A 6,431-nucleotide genomic window follows, 5' to 3' on the forward strand; every position below is an offset into this window, starting at 1 on the left:
CTCGTGCTCCACTTCAAAGCAAAGCGTTCGTACGCACTGGAAGATGGATCCACGGACGCTGAGACGAGCAGTTGCAATGTGCCCTGTTTCGGCGGTCGGTAGTACTGCCATAATGGGAATTTTCAGGCAAGTGCCCATTTATTTGGTATTTCTTTGGTGGGTTACGTGTTTTTGTTCGCTCTAGAAGTTTCTTACTGTGATCTCGTAGCATAATTCATTAATGTAATACCCCTGTCAAGCGGGCAAGTTAAGTGCACTTACGGCGAGTGCACTCAGTTTTTAAGTGCACTTTCCCAAATCTTAACGTCGCAGCGGAGTGTACTCTCAGATGAGTGCACTCAAGTCGGAGTACGTTCACGGAACGCACTTTGCTGGCCGAGTACGTAGCCTCGCCGCCAACGCTTTCAACGACGCAAAATGTAATGCATAGAAAAAGGACACAGAAGTTCATTTCAGTTAGTGAACAGCTTTTAACAATATAATTTGTGTTTAGCGAAAAGCGAAATAGCACAATAAAGAAACGAATTTATCATGTACGCAACTAACGGCGCCAGAATGATGCGGCACTGCGGCGCCGCCAGGTTCATTCAGTTCGTGTTTATTTTGGTGTGAAAGCGTGCTGGGGGGTGGGGGGGGGGGACCATGCCGGTCGTGCTTTGAGCCGTGTGCGTGGCATTTTGCAGAGTAGCTAAATATCGAACTCGCCGTCTTTGCTCATATATAACTGCTCATATTCTGTTCTAGCAGGATCAACTGCCGCCTCGCCGCACGCCGCCATGTTGTTTTGGATTTGCTAGGCATTCGTCTTGGCCAGCATTGACTTGCAACAGATTTATAATAAAAACGTCTTCGTTTTTTGTTGAGACAAATAGATGAAGTTTGTTTTTATATATAATTCTACTTAAAACAATCGCTTTTTAGCAGCTTTCTCTTGTTAATTTACACCTTTAAAAACGCGCTCTTAGTCTGTCGCCATTTTTTTTTTACTGGGAGTGCACTCTGTTTACCCGTTAAGAAGCGCGTTGCCTAAAGTGTGACTCAAGGTCCCGAAGTGCACTCCCAGTAAGTGCACTTAACTTGCCCGCTTGACAGGGGTATAAGAGCAAGAGCAGCTGCACTCCTAGTAGGGCAAGTTAGCTACCTCGATCGCGCCCCTTCTTATATCGGGCGCGGTGCGCCTGCATAGTTACGCTTTGTTTCTCAGCCCTTGAACGTTCGTAGATGTGATTCTTTTGTGCGTTCAGCGTGGCTCCTTGTAATGTGGTCGACCACTTTTGCGTCGCGTAGAAAAAGCACGACTGACTTTGCCACCTTTCGAAAGAACTGGCGCGGTATTGGTTCTCCCTGATGCAGTCGCGTGCTGCTGTTGCTGCTTGCCGGGCGCCTTTAGCATGTTTTCGGCTCGTTTTGTCTGTGCGTGTGTGCGTGCTCGCGCTCGGCTCGATTCGTGTGTGTGCGTGCGCTCAACTCGCTTTGTGTGCGTGCGTGTGTGTGTGTGTGTGTGTGCGCGCGCGCGCGTTCTGTACATGCCGGTTTGTATGGGCCGGCGTGCTTGCGTGTGTCTAGTGCGTACGTGTTTTGTGAGCTTGTTTCTGTGTGGGTCGCTGTGTGTGCGTGCACGTGATAGCGTGTCTGGCTGCATGTATGTGTGCTTGTTTGTGTTTATCGATGTGCGCGTGCGTGCTTTTGTGTCTGCGCTTTGAGAGTGCGTATATTTGTGTGTGCGCGAGTGCGTTTTGTGTGCGTGCATATGTATTGCATAAGGCCGGTAGAGTTTTACTCGCAATAAAACTCTTCCAATTTGGTGCAGCGAGTGTTGCCGCCTGAAACCCGAGTTTGATTTCAAGCCAACCTGGACAACTGCTGTATGAGGCGCTGTTTCTCAGGAGGATCAGTGGAAAGGCGTCAGGTATACGCTTCCTCCTTTTTCCCTCCTCTGCCCTGATGAATTGATATCCTTGATTGTTATTCTAAAGGGAACGTTACATCCAGAGCATAAATAAATGATTAAGAAATCTGGTAGTGTGTTTCACCATTACACTAATTCTGATCTTAAAGACGTGAATTTCCCATTAGCCCACATTTCCGTTGATACAGACAACCGCTGAAATTGTGAACAGCACGTTATTCGAGACGTCCTACGTTTATAGCAATTGTCCTCAGGAGCTCTAATGAATTTTGAAAATTTGGAGTGTTGTTGTTGTGCTTTAGAGGTATCATATGCGAGCTTTAGGTCTTTCCTGGTAGTTTGCATGCCCTTCGAGAGCTGTCGCCTATAGCCCTATTGAAATTCGTAACCACAGTTTGGAGAACTGGGGAAGCTGGAAGGCTTGTACTGGCTCTCGAGAAAGTGTTTAAGCTGGAAGTGTAGGTTGAGGAGTTTGGGGTTAGTCACACGAAGGCTTTTTTATGCCTTAGCAGTAGGAGTGTCAAAGGATAAAAAATGCAGTGTGTCAAGCCTGGGAAGCTGCTTATGTGGCAGAGGCTTGTGTGTTTGTTGTGTGTGCGTGTGTGTGTGCGAGCGCGCGCATGCATGCGTGCGTGTATGTGAATTCGCTCCTCACAAGGGAGTGTGTGTGTAAGTGAGGTACTTCTTTGCTGGTGCTATTTGCCAAAAATTGGGAAGAAAATACAATGATCAATATAACTTGAAATAATAAGCTATGCAAAGCAAGCTGGCAGAGTAGCAACAGCAGCATATAAGCATACAAACGTGCAGCTGTGTGACAATGTTAATGCATGACTGCAACATCTGGAAGGAAGCTTGCTTCTTTTTCAGTAAGCAGCACAAAGTCCATATTTTTTGCTTTTCTCGTGCAAATCAAAACGAGGCTCATTGCCAGTGATCTTGTCTTTCATTCTATTAGCAGTTGTTTATCTTGAACTTAGAGCGTTGTTTCTCGCAGGTCATGCAGATGATAGCAGCAATTTCACAATGCCCAGCCTTAGTGCCCTCCATCAAGAGCAAGCCACTTGCGTTCGCCTTCAGGCAGATAGATGGTTGATGTCTTCTAGGAAGCAGTTGGGAAGACAACATTGTAAGTAGATATAGGTGTGAAGTTTAATATAGTAAGTCAAGTTATAATTTAAAACTCTCAGGCTCCTTGGCGGCCTAAGCTTGATATTATGTGCAGTTGTGTGTGTTTTTAAATATTGCCGATTGTACTGCATACTGCAGGTATGACTGCTGATCCAAAGCATACACTTGCATTTTCTTGATGGCCTTTCATAATTAGAATTTTCTTTGTGCAAGAATGTTCACAGACTGGAGCATTCCAGCATGATATTCTTTATTGTGCATTCAGTGCTAATTTCGTATGACCTTCCTGCTACCAAAGGAATATTTCTTTACTCTATGCAATGAGCTTGTTATTTGCTCGTTGCATTACTCTGCTACCTTTAATTTAATCCCGTATAATTCTCAAAACCTTAAAATTTCAGCTGTTTTTATTTCAAATACAATATCACAATGCGCCGGATTGCAATCTAGACTGCAAGGGATTTGAAGAAATTACAAGAAACTAGGACCTCTCATGGGTGTTAAAAAACATTTCCGCAGGCATTGCGCCTATTTCTTGTACTGAGCTAGCTGCTCATGAATATTGCAAGCATATGTCATTTCACACAGTTTTGCATGATATAGTAGGCCTATCATTGTCACTAAGCACAACCTTTCCTCATTTGCATCATGAAAATCTGCCTCATGCTTAATTTGGGACAAGTCTTGAAAAATGAATGTTTCATAATTTTGAAACTACACAAAGTATTGGTTTGGGCTTGGCAGTTTTCAGACAACTTGACCATGTTGAACCTAGCCATTACAAGATGAGAAAAAAAAACATGCACAGGAGCACTCAGTCAATCAAATGCAATGCTGTGGTGATTTTCCATGTGGAAAAACGTACTTTTAGGCGGGAGAGGGTGGGTAGCCAATTTGCAACCATAGCGACTCATGCGGGTAGTGGCAACACAGGTAGAGAAATGGTTGTGGCTCTGAGGTTCATTGAATATGAACACTTATATACAATTCCCAAAGATCATAAGTTTATTTAAACATGATCTTTGGGAATACTACTTGTCACCATATCGCCAAGCTAACCCATTGAAAGAAAGGGGCCTGCTCTAAGGAAAATAGTTAACACATGCTAAATTTTCAAGGAAAGTATGGCGAAATGTCAGTTCTTACTAAATTAATAAATAAGAAATACACAATAAATTTCAGTATACAGAAATGGTCTAATAAACTGCATTGGAGAGTTGGAGATTGTTAGGCCGGATGCAGGTATTGCAGGGCAAATGAGAATGCCAGTGGGGGTTCCCTCATTTTCATTTTGTGTGCACTCTCTGTAAAACTACTCTTCGTCTCCTAGTGTAATAATGTTGTGTAAAAACAGCCATTTTTTAATGTCTTGTGCATGTCAGTCTTAATGTGCCATATCCCGTAAGGTTCTCAGCTGCTGTACTTATAAAGTGTAATGCAGGGATATATTGCATATTTCATGTCAATTTATATTAAGGTCACATACACACTCTTGGACAAATGTCTGTTGAGAGATGTCATTGGTGGTGTCATTAAATTTAGTTCACTCTTATTTTCTATGGTGAAAAGGCTACTGTAAATTTATTTGCTTTTGCTGCTGTATGTGCCTAGTATTCAAAGTGAAATAGTGGTTTAGTGTTCACAGTAAATGCAATTCCTAAATTTGCAAAATAAAAATTTCTCCTACCTTTCACCTGTCTTGCCCAGTTGCCTGAGCTATGCATTGTTCCCAGTCACATTAATTAAGTTTGTTACTTTCAGGAGCTTGTTGCCTTATCAAATTTTCCACAGTGTACATGTGTAATTGCACAGACTGAACTCTCATGATTCTCTTCTTGTTTTGCTAATGCAGGACGCAAGATTCCAGCAATGCCATGCGCTGCATTTATTGGTCAAGATGCTCAGAGAATGGAGTCCCTGCACCCCGTGGTTAACCGTGAACATTTTTTTCTTTTGGCAAGCTAAACGTCATTTGCTGCATCAATTGCATTTTTGCAGCTCAGATGTGTACTATATTTTTCTAATTTTGGATCAATTAATATTCACTGTGCAGTATAAAAAATGATGTACAGTGGGAAGGACAAGGACTGCGAGAGATGACATACACTGCGCTGACTTCCAACAATATTTTATTGCGTTGCCACATAGTGTGTTTATACACAAGAGGGGTCATGGGGGGGCGCAGAAAATGAAAGGCAGTCACAAGGGGTGTTCTAACAGCAAGTCAATGTACTAAGAACATGGCCACGAAAAAAAAATCGCAATCTCTATCTGTGGAGATACAAGACTTCACTAGGGGTCAGCGTGATAGAGGGGGAACTAACGCACACACTACCCAATTTCCTGGTGCAATCAGCTTCAATAATGTACCGGGTGAGCTGTGTCTCGCTAGAACTTGCGTATCTTCAAAGAGGGGCATGCAGCGGCAGTCCCGGCAATGAATGCCCAAGTGGCCTTGAACAGTGTTATGGACGTTATAGTGCACTCTTAAACGATCATTTAGGTACCTGCCTGTCCGTCCAACGTATTTACTGCCTCAAAACAGGGGAATATGGGAAACCACATTCGGTGCACATATCGCAAAATCTTTTCTGTGCCTGACAGAGCAAGAACTCTTGACGAGATTTAGGCGCGTTTACATGCTTACAGAGCTTTGCCAGCTTTTCCGGGGCTGAGAAAAGGACTAGGATTTCTGGAGGTTGCCAAATCCTTTTTTAGCCTATCGGAGACATCATGCACATACAGTAGCACTGCGAACCTGTGTCTTCCAACCGGCTGGTTCCTTGACTGTGCTCATCACGTTTTGTGCCCTTCAGAAGCTGTTCCGCTATGGCTGAAATTAAGGCCAAAGGGTAGCCAGCCCAAGAAAGGTGATCAACCTGTGCAGCTATACTATCTTGCATTTCATGTGAGCAAGATTTATTGAGGCTGTTAATGAGGCAAAACTTCACAATACCTCGTTTAACAAGCTTTGAATGAGCAGAGTTAAAGGGCAAGAGTGACTTCTTACTTCTCGGTTCAAAGCACTAGCACACCTGTTTGTTTTCAAGGCACTGCCTGAGATCTAGAAAGCGCAAAGAATCAATGGGGACCTCATTTGTTAGTTCTAGAGGCTGCAGCTCTTAAAGATCTCCAAGTCTCCCAAAGCAGCAGGCTCTAAAGCGTGATCAGTGCAATCAATAAATACCAAGTAGTCTTCCACAAACCTGCACACTTTGACAACATGAGACGCATCCAGGTGACCTTGAATGTTTCAATCATGATTAGCTAGATAAATATCAGTGGCGGCGCCAAGCATGATCCTTCACAATATACAAATAAATGTTGTTTATATAGGATCATGCCTCACGCCGCAACTATGTGATATTTATCTAGCTCATGATTTCGATAT

General features: G+C 43.4%; 1 long non-coding RNA gene across 1 annotated transcript; it reads left to right on the plus strand.

The window, feature by feature from the left end:
• Positions 1-1,674: 1,674 nt before the first annotated feature.
• On the plus strand, positions 1,675-5,249 carry LOC142572448 (uncharacterized). The gene is made up of 3 exons (XR_012826083.1): positions 1,675-1,909; positions 2,907-3,038; positions 4,893-5,249. It is a non-coding gene; the product is annotated as an uncharacterized LOC142572448 (long non-coding RNA).
• The last annotated feature ends 1,182 nt before the right edge of the window (positions 5,250-6,431 follow it).

This window comes from Dermacentor variabilis, chromosome 1 (genome assembly GCF_050947875.1).
Source record: "Dermacentor variabilis isolate Ectoservices chromosome 1, ASM5094787v1, whole genome shotgun sequence".
Lineage (NCBI taxonomy): Eukaryota > Metazoa > Arthropoda > Arachnida > Ixodida > Ixodidae > Dermacentor > Dermacentor variabilis.